The sequence below is a fragment of the Peromyscus leucopus genome, chromosome 8a (assembly GCF_004664715.2).
Source record: "Peromyscus leucopus breed LL Stock chromosome 8a, UCI_PerLeu_2.1, whole genome shotgun sequence".
Lineage (NCBI taxonomy): Eukaryota > Metazoa > Chordata > Mammalia > Rodentia > Cricetidae > Peromyscus > Peromyscus leucopus.
In genome coordinates this window covers 37,083,926-37,103,964 of record NC_051085.1, presented here as the reverse complement: position 1 = coordinate 37,103,964, position 20,039 = coordinate 37,083,926, and the positions used below count along the sequence as shown (strand labels likewise).

Sequence of the window (20,039 nt, the reverse complement as noted above, 5' to 3'; positions counted from 1 at the left end):
AAAAGTTATACAAATATTGGTTATTTCTTTAAGTAAATAATGTGTGTGTGTGTGTGTATATATATATATATATATATATATATATATATATATATATATATATGTGTGTGTGTGTGTGTGTGTGTGTGTGTGTGAACTTCAATTTTTTTTATTTAAGGAAAATCCTTCATACTTTCCTTTGTCCATGGTTGAATTGCCTGCACCACCTCTGTAGGATTTATGGGATTTAAATCACATAATTGTCAGTCTGATGACTTACACAGCCATGTGAACATACTAGATAAAGGAGAGAGATGGCATGAGATTTCATCATGCTACTCAGGATGGCATATAATTTAAAACCATGAATTGATTATTTCTCTCTTTTTTTCCATTTAATACTTAAAAAAACATGTTGAAAAGGTTAGAGGAAACTATGGAAAGATAAAGGTCAAATAAAAGAATATGCTATGTGTAGTTTTCTACCTCCTTCAAGTCAGCATAATATTTTTGAAAACAATCAAAGTTTTATAAGTACTAGTAGTTTATTTATTCTGGTTATTGAATTCTAATCCACTATATTGGTATACTGTGTTTGTTTATTGTCCTACTGAGAAATAAATGGAGTGTTCCTTGTATGTATTTTAAATCGTGGTTAAAAAATTAATAATTTGATCACATAAAATGTGTAGAAGTAAAATATGTGTAGGTGCATAAAAACACCTGTATTATTGAAGGATTTTTAAAATTCAACATTATTAAAATGTTTTCTGTTTTTTAATTCTACAATAGCATGTAGAATTCTCAGGCCTATTCAATCACTCACACCTCACTTAGTGATTTACAGTGCTGTAAGGTATATTTTTACATGCTCCAGACAGCTACACCATGTTATATCTTTTCTATTGTATTTTTTTCTATGCCTTTTCTGTGCTAAGAAATGAAAATACTCATCATAAATAATGATGAACTACATAGTGTTCAGTACAACTTACTGCAGAGCATTGCAAAGAAGGAGTACCTCGAGCCATAATATGGCTGAAATATATAGTGAACTGTAACATCTAGGCTTGAGTAAGGGTACTTGGATTTTCCCACCTTGACAGAACATGGAGAGTGCATTTCTCAAAATATATCCTATTGTTAACTAGCTTCTGATTATATGTGTTTAATATTATCAGACTGTCAATCACTTTTCAGTAGTGATTATTCTTCTAAACATTTAAAGTGATTTTAAATAACAATATATTTATTTATTATTTCAGAATTACAATATATTTTAAGCTTAATCACCATTGACTCCCTTCCCTATCTCAAACAACATCTACACTTTGTCCCTCACAACTTTTCAACTTCATGTCTTGTTATTTTTTTAGTAACTCATCAATTTTAATTTGTACTGATCATTTTTCAAGACTGTGGTGCCATTCACTTGAACATGGATGATCTACCAGGTACTACACTCTTAAAGAAAATGGACTTTTTATCTAGCAGAAGCTATTAACTTTAAGTATCTCCTCAGATAAAGTTGGTGATTCATGAGTTCCACTCTCTTCTGTGTAAGAAAGTTGACTCTCTTGATCTTATGTTAGTTTTCTGCAGGTAACCACACCTGCGATTTCATGAGTGTGATGATCCTGTCGTGTCCAGAAGACACTGTTTGACTCTGGTTCCTCCCTACCTTTGGTTTGTAGAATCTTCTCCTCCTCTTCCATGATAATCACTAAGTATTGCTGAGGAGAGTGATATAGTTGATTTATTTGTTGTCAAGCACTTAACTTGCAATCAATTCTCAACATCTGACAAGTTGTGAGTTTTATTCTATGAGTATCAAACTGCCTCTAAATTCATATGTATGTATATGAATATATATATATAATTTTAAATTTGTATAGTTCTTAGACCTCACAGAAATTTTTGTTTGTGTGATACACAGTGAGTAATGCAGCTTCTCTAATATATATGTATTATATTATATATGTCAACTTCCTCCTCTTTTGAGTTAGAATTTTTCTTCTTGTTTCTTCTACCTTGCTGCATATTCCAGGATAGCTGGTCCACCAAGCTTTTAGGAGATTCCCAGTCTCACCTCCAATATCACTTACAAGTGCTGAGAGTAAGATAAGAGCCACTGCATCTGTCTTTTTAACATCTATTTCTAGGATACAAACTCAAGAGGTCGTCAGGCTTGCTAAGCAAGTGATTTAACACAAAGGACTAACTCATTTCTCAAATACTTACCTCTTACATTTTGTCTAGTATAATGTGAATCTTAAAAGGTTGTATTGATAAAAACAAACCCAAAGCCAGATATTGGGGTGAATGCTAAAAGATCAGAGAGACAGAACATGCCACATCCAACCTCACTTGGCAACTTCTCAACGGATCCTATTTCCATGAATCCTCAGACTGGAAGCCTCTGAATTCTCACCCAAATGGATCTCAGCTGAACTGCTGCTAAAATCTAAAAGCTTAAAGAAGGCTCTAGTTCCTGATCCTCATGCCTTATACACCTTTCTGCTTCCTGGAAATGTGGTGATAGTTTATTTGTGCTGAAATGTGGTGATATTTTATTTGTATGTTAATAAATAAAGTTTGCCTGGAGATCAGAGAACATAGATAGCAAGCCATAAACAAAAACCAGGCAGTGATAGCACATACCCTTAATCCAATCATGTGGCAAACAGATTCTCTGTGGATTCAAGGACACAGCTAAGCATGGTGACCCACACCATCAATCTCAGTATCAACCATAGAGACCTGGAGGTCTGTATAGACAGGCAGTGACAAGGAAGTGAAGTGACTGGGCTAAGAGCCAATGAGAAGGCAGAATGGCAAGGCAATGAAGGCTCAGGTTATACAGGAAGAAACTGGCTCTCTTGGGAAGCTATGGCAGCATGGTAAGCTAAGTTTAGCTGATGGCTATCACTATTTCTCTGATCTCTACAGCTTTCACCTCTGTATTAGGCTCTGTGTTTCTTATATAAAAAGACAATTTAGAAATTCATCTACAGTCTAGGATCCATTTTTTAACTTAAGCAGTCTTTAATGAAAGTGGTGTTTGAGATGCTCCTACTCCTGCATCTTCTTAATCATTTCTTCCTTGTATTTGCCCCTCTTCTTACCTACTTGTTGAGACTTGGCTGTCCTTTCCAGGACTTTTTGTGTGTGTGGTATTTGTCAAGCTTTAGCCTGGTGATAACCACCTTGCTGGGCTGGTTGCCCACATAGACAGTTGGTGCAATTTTCAATGTAGATGACACATTTCTTCCTGTACACTTGGACCACGTTGTCAATCTGCTGGTCTTTGTAGTGTCTTCCACCAACCTGACCTTCATCATCCTTTCAAATGGGCATAGATGGAACATTGTACTTCTCTCTCAGCTCTTTGGAAAGAGGGGAAGACATGGTCTTCCTCCAAATCTGAGAAGGTGCATTGAAAGGCCATTTATGGTTCTTACTTTGGTCAAAACTCATGAAGGGATTGAAACTTCATTTTGCCGACTGCGATCCAGCAATGGCCACAGAAGGCATCTATGATCCATTTTAAATTAATTAAAATTTTTCTATAATTTTACTTGACTTCGGTGTATGAGTCAGGGTTCTCTAGAGGCACAGAACTTATAGAATGAATATATATATAGAGAATTAATATATACTTGGAATTTATTAGACTGTCTTACAGGCTGTGCTCCAGCTACTCCAACAATGGCTGTCTTCAAAAGTAGGTCCAAGAATACAGTTGTTGTTCAGACAAGGAAGCTGGACGTCTCTCTTCAGTATATGACAGAAATTCAAAGAAAGGGGCTCTAGTGCCATTGAAGGAATAGACTTGCCAGCAAGAGTCAGCACAAGAAGGAAAAATGATGAAAGCTTCCGTCTTCCACATCCTTATATAGGTGGCCACCGGAAAATGTGGCCCAGGTTGAAAGTAGATCTTCACACTTCAAAAGATATGTATTAAAAGCGGTCTTTCTCACTTCACATGATTCAATTTAGAAAAATTTAAAAAAAATTCCTCACAGATGTACATAGACGATTTTGTTTTAGTTAATTCCAGATGTAGTCAGGTTGACAACCGAGAATAACCATCACATTCAGTTTATAATCATTCATTTTCATATGGAAGTACAGCTGTCCTATTAACTTATTTATAGAATGGTATCTTTTCTCCCTTTGAAATTGTTTAATGCCATTATCAAAAGCAGTCATCCACATCTGTTAATGAATTTCTTTACAAAGATCCACTATATACTACAAAATCTAAAAAGATGATTTTAAATATTACTGACCTTTTTTGAAAGTTACAGGTTGTGATTGTATTAATATAATTTACTTTTCCTATTTTCTAAATCATCAATTGGACTGTTTAGTAATTGAATTCTAATTATTTTGATTTAATTTGCTTATTCTCCCTAAATTACAAACTTAATCATTGATTTGCATTATTTTATTTTGCAACCACATTATAATAATTTAAATATTTTTGTATTTTGGACCATTTCACATATTTAAAAGTTACAAAGTTAGTGTATCAAATTATTATATACCTTTTAATTTGTCTTTTTCCATAATTGACATCATATGACAGATGTCAAATTACAAAACCTTTGTAAGTGTATTAAAATTATGTGAGTCATAAATTCTGTGTATATTTAACAAATTTTCCAGGAATGAACCTTGCTGTTTCATATTCCAATGCAACTCTCCATTTCACATTTAGTTCCTCTAGTCCTTGACTTTTCCCAGCAAATAATGGCATCTCATTCTGTCCCTATTTTTCACAACCACCTCAATGTTAAAGAAGACTGATAATGTATTTTATGGATTTTTTAGTTATTATTTACTGTTATATTCTATATCAGGATAATACTCTGATTTTCAGGGTTTTTAGAGAGGGAAACAGAGTTTATGTCCTCATCATAATACATCAGGGGCTACATAAAATCTACATAGCATTGCTGATGATGCTCAACTCCCATTTCTTGGCTAAAGTAATGAGTTCTTACTTTAAAGTGCTTTTTCCTCCTTCTGTGTTTGTAAGTCAAGAATTTTATCACTTCATGCACACTCCTTATGGAGGTTAGATTAAGAGCTCCTTTCTAGGAGTCAATTGAAGTACATTATCTGACTTTATATGATATAGGACATTTCTCTCTTTTTTCTTTTCACAGTTTCTTTTCTTTATTCAACACATTAATACAGGCACACTTATTTTTAGGTTGTACATTGAGCTGCAGTCTAATTATATGCCTTGTTCTTAAATGTCTATTGGCTCTCAGCCTAGGGAGTTTTCTATGTTCTGCCCTCTGTCCCTTCTCCAACTCTACACAGTTGTCAGTTTGAACATTACCTTACTTTCTGTGGCTATAACATTCTCAAAGAGCATTCTGTAATTTCCCTGCTCAAAACCCAGAATTTATTATTTTATCCCAAAGATCTAAAAGTCATTTTACTGAAGAAAATAATTAAGAAAGCAAGGTCTGAGTACTAGTATCATTGTTGTTGAGGTCCTTTTTCTTCTAGCTTTCTCAGTGGTAAGAAAGTATACACATATAATAAGTACTGTATACACACACACATACATACATACATATATACATACGTACATACACAACTGTCCTAGTGCTTGTTCATCTCTGTGTCCCTATTAAGCTAAATATAATTCATTACCAAACTCTAATTCTAGCACAGTAAACACTTTAGCTTTGTCTTTTGCATGTGTATAGTTTTCTTTCTAATAGCATTTCTATTAACCTTTAGTTATTTTATTCATTAGTTATTCATTCAGTGCTTGTTTACACATATAATGCTATAGAAACTGATAATCTGTAGGTGGAGTTTTCCTGTGCTGTGGCCTCTTCCCAAATGAATGACTCATAGACTCAATATAAATTATAAATGCTTGGTTAATGGCTCAAGCTTGTTACTAGCTAACTCCTACATTTAAATTAAGCCACGTTTCTTATCTATGCTTTACCACATGGGTTGGTAACTTTTCTCAGTATGGTGTACCCACTTTGCTCTCTCTGTGTCTGTTAATGACTCTCTCAGTCTGCCCCTCTTCATCCCAATATCCTCAGTTTTATTGCTCTGAATAACTTTATTCTGACTTGCTATAAATGAATTAGCTTATTAATTAACCAATAAAAGCAATATATATTCACAACGTACAGAAGGATTATTCTACATCATTTCCCCCTTTGTCTAATTTAAAAGGTTTTAATTTTTTTTCTTTTCTTTTCTTTTCTTTTCTTTTTTTTTTTTTTGAGACAGGTTTTCTCTGTGTTGTTTTGGTGCCTGTTCTGGATCTTTCTCTGTAGACCAGACTGACCTTGAACTCACAGAGATCCACCTGGCTCTGCCTCCCTAGTGCTGGGGTTAAAGACGTGCACCACCACCACCCAGCAAGATTTTAATCTTAATATAGTAAAACTATATATAACAAAAACAGTTATCAAATAAGAATTGCACTTACAATATCCAGTCCATTTGTTTTTTGGCAAAATTAGAGAAAATAATCATCTTTCTTATCTTGCTGAGTCTAAAGTTTTACATCTAATTTATCTTTTTATCATAACTAAGAAAACCTATAACTTATCTAGTCTTTAACTCCATCATCCAATTCTGGCCTACAGGACTAGCAAACTTTCCTGTAAGGCAGGGAATTCTGAAGGACTATCCTACCTTGATTTGGCAAACTTTTGCAGTTGCCTTTCTTGCATCCTGCTGGTCCAGTTTAGAAAGTAACTGTCAACAATTGAGGCAAGAGCAGTTTCTTTGTCCATGTGACTAGCTTTTGCAATAAAGAAAGCAAACTCCATATGGAGTTTCTTTGATGCCCATCATTTTCTCTGAGGTAGATTGGTGATGCCAGTAACAGACATGACTCACTATAATAAAAAGCCCTAGGTTATTAAACATTAAATGTCATATTCTGTAGGTCTTTGAGGTGTCCTTAAAGACCATCTATCTATCGAAATATATCTGTTTATGACCTTGATGACATATCTAACATGACTCTAATTTTGACTATTATAGATGACTATTAATCTGTATTTTTAAATTATACATTATGTTTTTAAATGAGCTGAATAAACACAATACCTTAGACATGAGTAGAAATATACATGCACTATGACAAAATTAAATTTCTATCAATAAATCAAAATCCATACTAATGTAATTTTTTTAGGGAAAACAGTTATTAGTTTGATCTTAACAAATATACAATTAGACAAAAAACAAAGCCAAATGAAACAAAACACCACCCCACACAATGAAAACAAAAACAAAAAACATGAAGTTCCTTTTGTGTTGGCCAACTACTTCTGGGCATGGGACCTGTCCTGGAGTATGGTTGACATACCCAGTGGCACTCCATTGGAGACCCAGCAGGTATCAGTTGGAAGTAACTTCTTGGTTAAGGGGGTACTTTGCGTCCACTTCTTCTCAGTGTTGGGAATTGGGCAATTTTTTTTTCATTTATTTTATTGAGAAATTTTCTACTCAACCTACATACCACCCACAGATCCCACTTGCTCCCTCCTCCCACCCCCTAGCCCTCTCTCCCAAGCAACCCCCCATCCCCACATCCTCCAAATCAAGGTCTCCCATGGGAAGTAGGCAGAGCCAGGCACACCAAGCCCAGGCAGATCGAAGACCCTCTCTGCCGCACCAAGGCTGCAAAAGATGCCACACTGCAGGCACCAGGCTCACAAAAGCCTGCCCATGCACCAGGGATGCATCCTGATCCCCTCGCCCAGGTGTTCCCCCAAACAATTCAAGCTAAACAACTGTCTCCCATATCCAAACGGCCTAATCCAGTCCCGTGGGGGCTCCACAGCCACTAGTCCACAGTCAATGTGTCTCTACCAGTGTGGCCGGTCATCTCTGTATGTCTTCCCATCATGATCTCAACATCCCCTGCCCACAGAATCCCTCCTCTTTATAAAGGCTGTGTGACAGTTAGGGTGTTCACTAGACTGGTCACCAGAGTAGACCAGTACATGCACCCCCTCGATCACTGCCAGCAGTCCAAGGTGGGGTCATCCCTGTGGATTCCTGAGAGTCTCCCTGCCACCCTGCCTCTTACCACTCCCAAGATGTCTTCATCTATCATGGTATCTCCTTTCCTGCTCTCCCACTCCATCCCTTGTTTATTGACTGTGTCCTTTGCTCTACAAAAGCTTCTCAGTTTCAGAAGGTCCTGTTTATTAATTGTTGCTCTTAGTTGCTGGGCTACTGGTGTTATATTTAGGAAATGATCTCCTGTGCCAATGCGTTCAAGACGACTTCCTACTTTGTTGAGGTCTTTGATCCACTTGGACTTGAGTTGACAGATATGGATCTATTTACAATCTTCTGCATGTTGACATCCAGTTATGCCAGCACCATTTGTTGAAGATGCTTTATTTTTTCCATGGTGTAGTTTTGGCTTCTTTATCAAAGATCATATGTTCATAGGTGTGCGGATTAATGTCAGGGTTTTCAATTCGATTTTATCAGTCCACATGTTGGTTTTTATGCCAGTACCAAGCTGTTTTTATTACTGTAGCTCTATGGTAGAGCTTGAAGTCAGGGATCGTGATGCTTCCAGAGGTTGCTTTATTGTACAGGATTACTTTAGCTATCCTGGGTTTTTTTGTTTTTCCATATGAAGTTGAGTATTGTTTTTTCCAGGTCTGTGAAGAATTGTGTTATAATTTTGATGGGGATTGCACTGAATCTGTAGATTGCTTTGGGTAATATTGCCATTTCTACTTTGTTAATTCTACCTATCCATAAGCATGGGGGATCTTTCCATTTTCTTATGTCTTCTTTGATTTCTTCCTTCAGAAACTTAAAGTTCTTATCATGTAGGCCTTTCATCCCAATATATGTTTGATTGTCCCATGTAACTTTATTCTGCCTTGCTATAGGCCAATCAGCTTCTTTATTAACCAGTGATTAATAAACCAGTCATTATGTCTTTAGAGCTTCTGGTCAAAGCCCCATATTCTAGTACACATGCATGAGCTGCTTTGTGGTACATTAATATCTAATACGTGCCCTTATGGTCTTTTTTGACCTTCCATGTATCATTTTAGTTTCCCTTAGTATTGTGGTTGATTTACTTCAATGGCCTTTTAATATATTAAAGTTTTAGTTCAATTATTTTGGATTGTCTAAGGGTATTAATGCTTAAAATATCTATTAACTATACTGTAAAACAGCTGGAGACGATTCACACCAAAAAAAAAAAAAAATCTTCATGCCTTTTAACCCAAAGCATAGCCTTGGTATGACATAGACATCTAATAAAATTTATTGGTGTCATAGAATATTAGCTCTGGTAACGAAAAATATATTAGAAGCAAATATGAGAAGTAAAAAATGTTAAAAGAGGAGTCGATATTTCAATTCTAAGAAAGAAATATATAAATATTTGTTTACAGTGACTTGCTAGGAAACCAGTTTCTTGTAGGCTCATCAATGAAGGCATGTATAAATGAAATGAGATACAATAATAGTGGAGGCTGCTGTGGGATGTCTTTCTGTACACTGTGAATGTGTGTTGCTCTGATTGATTGATAAATAAAGCTGTTTGGCCAATGGCAGGCAGAATAAGATTAGGCAGTACTTTCAAACTGAAAAGAGGGAAGAAGAAAGAAGAGGGGAAGAGACGCTAACCTGCCACTGAAGGAGCAACAAGATGTCAACAGACAGGTAATACCATGGCCACACGGCAACACATTGATTAATAGAAATGGGTTAAGTTAAGTTATAAGAGCTAGCTGGCAAGAAACCTGACCCATAGGCCGTATAATTTGCAATTGATATTAAGCCTCTGAGTGATTGTTTTATAAGCGGCTGCAGGATTGTGGGGCCAGGCAGGACCAGAGAAACTTATGGCTACAAGAGGCTGTGTAGATTCTGCTTGAGAAGTTATCCACATAAGATGAAGAGTAAATGAAAAGACTGAAATTGTAACCAAATTATAGGTGTGTTCCAGAAAAAAAAATCAAAGATGCCAGGGTAATAAGGCAGGCTAAACCACATGTAAAGTAAAATGAGAAATGAGGTAGGAGAATTAGTGGGATAATTAAGCCTTGTAAAGATTAGAAGATTATTAAATATTGGATCTCTCTCCACCACTCCCCACTCATTATTCAGTAGGATACTTGCTTTCAACAGTTTATTGTAAAGGCAGCATGAAAGATCCACTTCAAAGAAAGGTAAGGGATACTGTTCAATGATGCTGTCAGAATCAATACAATGTGTGCTGGAATGGAGAATGTGAATGCTAAATTAGTGGTGATGGTATTGTTTCATGAATTGAGTTTGAGAGATGCTGTAAATACCATGAGTATAAATAGTAAATGAACAATATTTTAAAATTGTTCTGATGTAGAATAGAGACATTCATGACTCATTTTAGAGATGCCTGAAAAAAAGAATTTTTACTTGTGAGAAAAAGTGGTATTGTATCTGATTTCCTTCTTTTTTTTTGTGGTGGTGGAGAGGAAAGACTATCTGGCTTGTAATTTCACATCACAGTTCATCATTTGGGGAAGTTAGGACAGAAACTCAAGGCAGGAATCTGAATGCAGGAACTGAAGCACACCATGGAGGGATGTTACTTATTTGCTTGCTCTTTATAGATTTGTCAGATTGCTTTTTTTATACAACCTAAGTCCACAGTAGGCTGGGCCCTCACACATCAATCAATAATCAAGAAAATGCTTTCACAGACTGGACTATAAGCCAGTCTGCTGAAGGTATTTTCTCAGTTGAGGTTCCCTCTTCCCAGATGACCCTAGCTTGTGTCAAGGTGACAAAAACTAACTAGCATAGCCATATAAAACCAATCATTGTATTGTTTAGAAACAGCTATGAATGTGACAAATAAATAAGAAAGGCAATATTAACCAAACTTCAGGGTCATGATCACTTCTGAGGATCTTAGCTTCAAAGGTATCACTGAAATTTTTTCATGTGACCTAAAGGGTAAATAAACATTTGTTACTATTTAAATTACACATACCCAACATTTTTTACATGTATTGTAGATATCACAATAAACATAAAAGTAATTGCACCTGATTTCTATAGTGATAGAACTGATGTAGTACACAACAAAACCAAAGCAAGAAAGGAGATAGAATTTCAAGAACCAGTCATTATATAAAGATAGATTAATGTGCATGAGGGGGCAGAGGAACATTCATTTACTTTAAAGAGGAATCAGCATCAAAAAATACATGGGAATAAAATGGGAATTAGCTGATGTGGTAACATGTTGGTTTGCGATGGGAATGCAAAAATTCTCTCCCAAATGTTCCTTCAGCCAATTGCTAATAATGATTATTAGTTACTCCTTACAAGAGGAAATATTGAGATGAATGTTTCATGGGGGAGTGGTAAAGAAACATGTTTAATAAGTTAACAAAGGACCTACATGTGACTGTCGCTGTCAGCATTAATTATTTGCTTAGAGATTACAGTCATGATTTACCTAGTAGGACTAATTAGCATTGATTTTAAAACGCTGTCTATGCTCACTACTATGCTCTTTCTTTAGCCATCAACTACCAATAGACAAAGGAGCAACTTTGTCTTAAAAATGTGATTATTAGTGATGAGGAAAATATGCTGGTTTCTAAAATTAAGTAAAAGAAGGTGAACTAGTTGTTAACTAGTCGAAAATTAGAAAGTGTTGAAATTGATGCCCTACTATATACAACAGCATCTTATTTCAACAGATGGCAACAACTGTGGTATCATTGTGAAGGCCAGCCTACTAAGAAGGAAGAAAGATTCATGAAAATGTCAACCAAACAGATCATAAGTACCGATTATCTCATTCAATTAATTAGCATACTTTTGAGCACCCAGTATTGCAAGACTATATATTTCTATAATGTAGGCAACATTTGTTCTTACCCATGGATATGACCACTTTGACTGGTGAATATGTGAAAGAGAGGCCCTTCCGTTTTTAGTTTCTTTGAATGTTCAAATTAATTCCAGCATTTGTATTCTCAAATAGTTTCTATTTTCTTAAAGTGAAAACTTTTCAAAATTCTTCTCATAGCATTTCTAAATGTATAGTCTGTTATCCCTATCTGAACCCACACACAGCACAGCCTCCATGTAACAGCAACTATATGGCAGCCATTGATCTCCTTTTGTCTCTGTGTTTTGTCTAAACTCTAAGAGTCACCATTCTATTCTCAACCTATATCAGGTCAATATTCTCATTTACATGTGTAAGGAAGATCATATACTAAGTAAAATAATTGTATAGATTATATTTGTACATGTTAGTGTTTGACTTGTGTTTTTACATTAATGTTAACAATGTTATATTATCCATATAAAATGAACAGTCAACCCCATTTATTTTACACAGGGATAAGTTAAATAATTGGTAACTGCATGTCTCTTGAGAGTTTGGAAAAGTCAGATAAAACCATAAACATTTAGAAATTTTAATTTAAAGAAAACATTGGTAGTATTTTAAGTTTACCAATTACAGTTCTCCTAATGACAAATGTTCTTTGTAGATAATTATGCAGCAGAGAGTTAATGAAACTGTAGGCTTGATAGCATTCTATTTCTGCCCTCACATTAAGAGTTGCCTAACTGCTTTATAGATGAGTTATTTTGCTGGATGACTAAATGATATCTGTTACTTATACTAAAAAATTAGAGACAGCTGTAGACAAATTTGGATGACAAATATTTTCTTTGTTTCCCTTTATAAAAGTTTAGGAATATGCATAAAATATGTTACACAAATTGAACATAAATTCACATACATGGTTGAAAGTATATGCATTCCTTTGAGGACTTTGAAAAATGGGTTTTGTGTTATTTTCTCATGACTGTGTATGTGCATATGATATGTATGTATGAGTACACACCAGCTATGATGCTTAAGGTCAGATGACATCTTTTTATGAGACAATTCTTTGCTGTAGTCTTTATGTGGGGTTCTAAAGATCAAATTTAAGTCCCCAGGCTTGTGACGGAGAATTTATCCAACTGAGACTTTCACTGACCCTCCTTTAAGGGCTTTTAAAAACAGAGACTCATTTAAAACTATCACAAGGAAACCTTGAAGCTTCTTTGAGTTCAACTCTATTTAATATTATAAGGGCAGTTAAGTTTAATTATAAAGTATTCATTTCTTCAGCTCAAGGGAAATGTGAATTTACTGTTGTTCAATTAGTATAAGCAATTAACACCTGACTTTGATAAGATACATTATTTGAATTATTTTTAGATTTTCAAAGTAGAGCATGCCTGTGAGAATTTCCATTTACTGAGAAGCAGAATTATTTTTGTGTAGTCTGTTAGGAATTGATTCAAGTTACTACTTCACCTAAAGAATTTAATTTATCAACAAGCAAAACTAAGAAAGGCAGTATAAATTCCCCTGTTTTCAATTCTAAAACTGAAGTTTCTGTCTAGGATTCTGCCTGTGATTTATTGCTCATGTGAATATCTTGTGTTGACTTTTTAATTCCTAAGATTCAGTTGGAAAACTTGTTTTAATGAAAAAATAAAACAAAAGAAAAAGCTGTATTACTTTTGTCGATACACTTAACACAACTCCACTTGAACCTAGATTCTAGAGTGTGAATTGTTTGTACATAATTATAATTTAGTCATTCCAAAACATTAAAAGTGTTTATCCACTAATTAAAAAAATCAAAACCTTAAAATGCCATAAAGCCAAGTATGCAAAACAAACAAAAAAAGATATTTTTGCATAACATCACTTGATCATTTATAAGAGAGAATAGGGAAGAAGGTACAATTTTAGGATGCTACTAAAAATGTGCATCCATCTACTCCCTAACTGAATATTCACAGACTGGGTGTTTTCTATGTGCTAAGTATTGTACCAGCTGTAAGGTATGTAAAAAAGAAAAGAAACTTTACTGCCAATAAGTACTGGCAAACAGCCTCACTCGTTAAGAGCCCTGGTTGCTTTCCAGAGGACCCAATTTTGAGTCCCAACATCCATGTGGGGGCTCAAAACCATCTGTAAACCCAGTTCAAAGTGATCTAGTGTCCTCTGCTGGCCTTCTTGGGTGCCAAACACACACTGAGGTGCACAGACACACTTGAAAGAGAAACATAGATATACATAAAATAACTAAAAGTAAATATAAGAAATAGTACTGCCAACAAGATTATAGCATTGGAAGAGTCTAAGATTTAAATTAAATAAAAAACTTCCCCAACAAACATGAAGTTATAAGTTTAATAATTGGCATGAAACTGAGACATATTATATTTAAATGTCACAGAACTGTCAGTTTTAGCAGTTAAGAAAACCATGGATGTGGTCATAATGATTTAAATCATCAATCTATAATTTTGTATGTAGTATTCATTTTATGTCAGAAATTCTACTTAGCATGAACTCCCCAGGTTATTCTCACAAACGTATGTGAAGTATTTATTTCCATTCAATTTCCCTTGATGAACTGAAACCAAAAGGATTAAATAAATTTCTGAGGAATATAGACCTACAAGGTGATTTACCCAGGAGTGAGCTCTCTCTATATTGATTCTGTAGTGTGCCATTACAACTTATAACAAGATGCCCAGTGATGTAAGATTCCATCAGGATCCTAAGTATAATATCAGTCAAGAGAAAGAGTTCATTGGACAGGCTACATTGTGTTTATTAAGCAAGTCATCAGGTAACATGAAAGACGTAAAATTAGAAGAATCACTATAATAATTATAAGCCACATAAGCAGTAACCAAACAAATTGACAAAGGTGGAATTGAGACCAAAAAAAAGAATGTTTAAATAGTCTTGAGTGTGTTAACAAAACAACATGAAATATCACTGTCTCTGTACAATCTTGTTAAATATATGAAAATGTCCTGAAGAAATTCCTCAAATTCCACTTTCTTAACAATACTCAGGGCAACTAAAATTTCATCCCTGGAATCAAAGTCACACAACTCCTTCACATTATTCTTAAACTGAAGCTGCATTGAAGTTACTGTATGGACTTTAATTAGGTTTGATTTATAAATATCTACTATTGAATCAGTAGAATTTTTTTAAAAGTCATGTTCTCCTTCATTGATTTGGTAAATAACCATAATGTCACATTAACAATACTGGAAATATATAGATTAAATACTTATAATGTTGGAACTTGCATTCTATGAAGGACAACTTGAACTGGAAGACCCAATATCCATCTAAACAAAATTTAAGAAAACTGAAGTGAAAATATATAGGAGCTATTTCAAATGGGTATCTCTACAACATTTTTAATAGAAATTTTTTAACACAATATATTTGATTATGGTTTATGCTCCCCCAACTTCTCCTGGATTCTCCCTGCTTTCCTATGGACAAGACTCAAATAGACACCCTTAGACAAGAACCTGACGCTATATATAGGCCAGGGACCTAGGGGAAACCAAGTACAGTGTTCTGCTAAGGCAACAATCAAATGACTCCTAATGACATTTTGTTGAACACATAGATGAGGTTTTGATCAGCTACCATTGGACAAGCTCCCTCCTGCAGTGGAAGAGAATAAGTAAATAAAGAACCACAGCCAAGGTGCAGAGAATGAAAGACTTTGGAACATTCAGTCCTAAATGGGATGTCTCCATCAAATCCTCCCTCTCATGGTTCAGGGAACACCACAGACAAGATTGCAAGATTGTTAGAATAAGAGAGGATATTGAATACAAAGGAAACAAAGCCATTGAAACACAGCAGGACAGATGTGCATATGAGCTCACAGAGACTATGGCAGTATGCATAGAGCCAGTAGAGGTCTGGAGTACCTGATGGAGTACCAGAGCTGAGAGGGGAAGTAGACACAAGTCCACATTCCCAAGCCAGAAAATATCTCCAATCAATAAGCACTCACAAATGAAAACTTAGTTGTTTATTTCCCCCAACATAGTCTCGCCGAGTATATAAATCACTCTGAAGACCAGGCTTTATGCCCAGCAGTAGATGACCAGCACAAAGCTAACTCAATGGCATTTTTGGAAGGCTCTTGTCTTGTAATGCTTTGAAACCAGCATTTATATTTATAATTAATCAAAAGAGTTGCATATTAATGGAAGACTATATAAGTAGTCTAATAGATAAGTAAGTTATATGATAAATAGTTCTAACTTAAATGCAAAGTATACTATATTTAATGCTATTTTATATTATAATTTGCCTACTATTTTAATATTTATAATATTACAGATATGTGTAAAAACATTTCTAATGTCACAGAGTGGACTCCAGGTAGAACTAGACTCCAGGTGTAAGTCTAGATGACATTGGACATTTTACAATTTTCTTTTAGAAACAAAAAATCCTTAAATTCTCTTATAAAAGCACATTTTTCTTTAATAGTCAGATACTGACAAGTAGTTACATCTATTAGATGTGATTTCTTCTTTACAACAAATGTTTCATCTCATTCCACTAAAAGGATTAAAATTTATTTTCACTTAAACACCCAGGCTGTCGGTAATCTCTGACATGCTCCACACTCCAGCAGCTATATGGCGGTTCTAGTAACTATTCTTTACACAAAATAAGTCTTATGCCTCCCCTTGGCTATTTGAATTTCTCTTAATTCATCTTTAGAAGTTCCCGTGTTTCTCATCATTAAAAACGTCAGCCATCTTCATATATCAGCTAATGTCATTACTTAAGAGGTCTTCCCATATAACCTAATCTAAATATAAATCAATTCAGATTGCCTTCCTGCACAGTACCCAAACATTCTCCTTCATCTATCACATTTCATATGTGTCCTCGGCTCTCTAGTGTTCACTTTCTATACCAGTGTGGAGACTCATGATCTCAGTGAAGAGGTGTTTTGTTCACTAGTCTGTGCCCAGGGTCTAAATTAGTACCCTGTACAATATGGCAAAAAGGTTTTTAAAATACATGAGCATCCAGTACTACAATGCATGCTAATGGGGAAAAAATGCCCCCCTTTTTTTGTTTGTTTGTATTTCAGACACAGCAACTACTTCACAATTGGTGATTCATGTATGCACTGATGTGTATCTTTTTAGACCACAGGTGATTCTTACAGTTGTAAAAGAAAAAGGCCCTATGGTTGATATCCACTAAGTCATTATGATTCTGAACTTCAAACCACCTAAACTGCACACTGAAGGTACCGTGGAGAATCAGATTCAATTGGATCTTTCTAATCGACTGTGTGCTAGTTTTTATGAGCTGATTTTAGAGTTCCAAACTTTGTTAAATATGACTTTTGTTTTGTTAAATATACCTGTTAGATATGCTTTTCTTCTGTAATTTCAGGGACGTGTTATTCTTTATTGTATTTTATTGATTTTAGTAGTAAAGCTGCTCATATTTTCACTTTCCCTAAGTTGATCATGAATGTGGAAAGACATTTTAGAAGCATTCTGTTTTTCCCTTGTTTCACTTTGTGTTGAAATATTTACAAATGAATTATGATAGATGCTAGACTAAACGATTTTACAATGTAAGCATTAGCCTGGCGAGACTTTTCAAAATATCACGATTATTTTTAAGAATATTTTTATTTCAAGCATATAGATGTGTTTGCCTGCATGTATGTCTTACAGTGCAAGTGGGCAGTGCCCATGGAAACCAGAGAGGATGTTAAATGCCCTGGAATTTGAATTACAGACATCTGTGAGCCTTCATGTGGGTGCTGGGAATTAAAACCAGGTCCATGGGAAGGAAACCCAAAGCCAATAACTGCTAGGGCATCTCTCCATCCCCTAAAACTCCAGTTTTATAAGACAAAAAAAAAAAAGAAAAGAAAAGAAAAGAAAAAACAATTAAGCAACTCGCAGAGGACCCTGAGAAATAAATGTGACTAAATGGAGTGAATACCCTCACTCAATTTTTGAGCATAGAATGACTACAATTTGTATTAGCTATTTTTCCACGACGGTGGCGAAAAATTCTTATGAATAACAACTCAGTCAGGGAATGCTCACCTTTTCTCATGACTTCAGAGTATTTTAATCGAAGGCAGGGAAGTCATGATGACTGTGTGATGGAGACTGTTCATAAGGCAGTAGGTCAGGAAGCAGAGAGCAGTAGACCCTGTGCCGGTCCTCAGTACCTGCTTCTCACAGCTAGTCTTGTCACCTCAGGTGACAAAGCCTCTCCAAATCATGTCACCAGCCCGGAGCCAGCTTTGGAACTGTGGAATTCAAACCAGAGCTCTACCCAAAAAGCTGGTAAAAGGGTCAGAGAGTTGTTTGGTGAGTATTATTTCACCGATGACCGATGTTGCTTGTTTCAGCCTCAGCAATATATTGTTACCGAAAGAAATGTTAAAGAAACTGGAGGAGTGTTACATGAAAAATATTCTCTGAAGATTTCCCTAAATTTAAAGTACATATAAAGAAATCTTAGGTATTTTTTTCTTTGCAGCGTATCCTAGTCAGTATACCCATGTCTGATTCTTCTATGTATTTACCAATTGTGTGGAAATAGTAATGGCATTTTTATACATTTACATATGTAATCGTTTATATCTTCATAATGTGTAATACTAATGAATTTTCTATCAATGAATAATTTGCATGAGTTGATTGAATTTTGGAGACATAAAAGTTAAAATCTTGAATTTTTAAATGCCATAATTAAAATCAATTCATGAACATTATTTCAAGAGTAGCCACCATTTCATTTAAAAAAAAAAGAAAAAAAAAAGAAAAGAAACAAGAGGGGGAAAAAAAACTACTTTAGCATTTGCCCACTAATACGTTCTGATTCTGTCCTATTTGGCTTCCTCAAACTCGCAGGGGCTCCTGAAGACAATGCCTGCTCCACCTGGGTTTCATCAGCAGTATTTTATCAGGCAGCCTCTTCTGAGATGACCCCATCCTTCCCTTCCGAGAGGCTCACAGAACCAGATCATATAATACTGTAATTATATCCCTACTGCTGTTGAGGAAATTGAAGGTATAGATCTGGACTTGAAGTAAGCAAGCGATTCTCAGACCACTTACTGACCAACATTTCTCTCCGAAAAAAAAAAGGGGGGGGGGGCCTCTGTGAACTAACTTGCAGTGAAGAGTCACTACATTTTATTTATTTATTTATACATTTTAAAAGACAATTGATGAAAAGTACTGAAATGGTTCATCCATTTCAGTTTTTCATAGATGAAATATGTGTAAATCATTTTATTAATTTCATATGACATAGTACATTAAACATTCCTGCTGTCATCATTAGTGGATATTTGCGTGAATTAATGTATGCCATGGTTATAGGATTTGATTTGTGAAGGGTTTCTTGTGAAAAGGTCCTCTTCATGTCCTGTATTCAAAGAAGTACGTGGCTTCAAATGCCTTCCACTGTAGAATTACATTCACATTGCTCTATAGAATCCAGGATTTCTGTCCTATCTGCTTCCTTCTAATGCTAGATTTCAGAATAGCAGTTCCTTACTTAGCATCACTAATGCTTTAGGCTTTCTGTAAATTTAGTGCCCATGCATAATCCTGTGTTTGAGTAATGTAATTTCCTTAATACTTTATATCTTTGATATTTTCTATTTGTTTCATGAGTTTTGTAGGGAAAGATGGCCAGCTTAAAAAACAAAACAAAACAAACAAACAAACAAACAAACAAAACCTTGCACCTGGCTTAGAACCTAGGACCAGTAAAAGAAACATAGCCTGGATCTGAGACCTGAGCCAGTAAATGAAAGACTTCATCCTTGAACTCAGAACCAAAGAAACATACCCTGACTCTGAAACCAGTGCCAAGTAAATATACTTTCTCCATAGAATCAGAGCCAGTGAAAGAAATATGCCCTGGCCTTAGAATTAGAGCCAAAAAGCTAAAAAAAAAGTCCAGTGAAATAAACACAGTTTTGCTCTGCAATCAGAGTCAACTCTGTCACTGACCAATGAAACCAACCAATCACAGACAATAAACCAACCAACTTCTGAGCTCCTTGACCCTGGGACCCAGAACCAGTGAAAGAAACACTGCTTGGATCTGGGACTTGAGCCGGTGAAAAAACACTTTATCGCTGAACACAGAATCA

General features: G+C 35.2%; 1 pseudogene; it reads right to left on the bottom strand.

Moving 5' to 3' along the window:
- Nucleotides 1-3,051: 3,051 nt before the first annotated feature.
- On the bottom strand, nt 3,052-6,767 carry LOC114686079 (annotated as a pseudogene).
- Between the last annotated feature and the right edge of the window lie 13,272 nt (nt 6,768-20,039).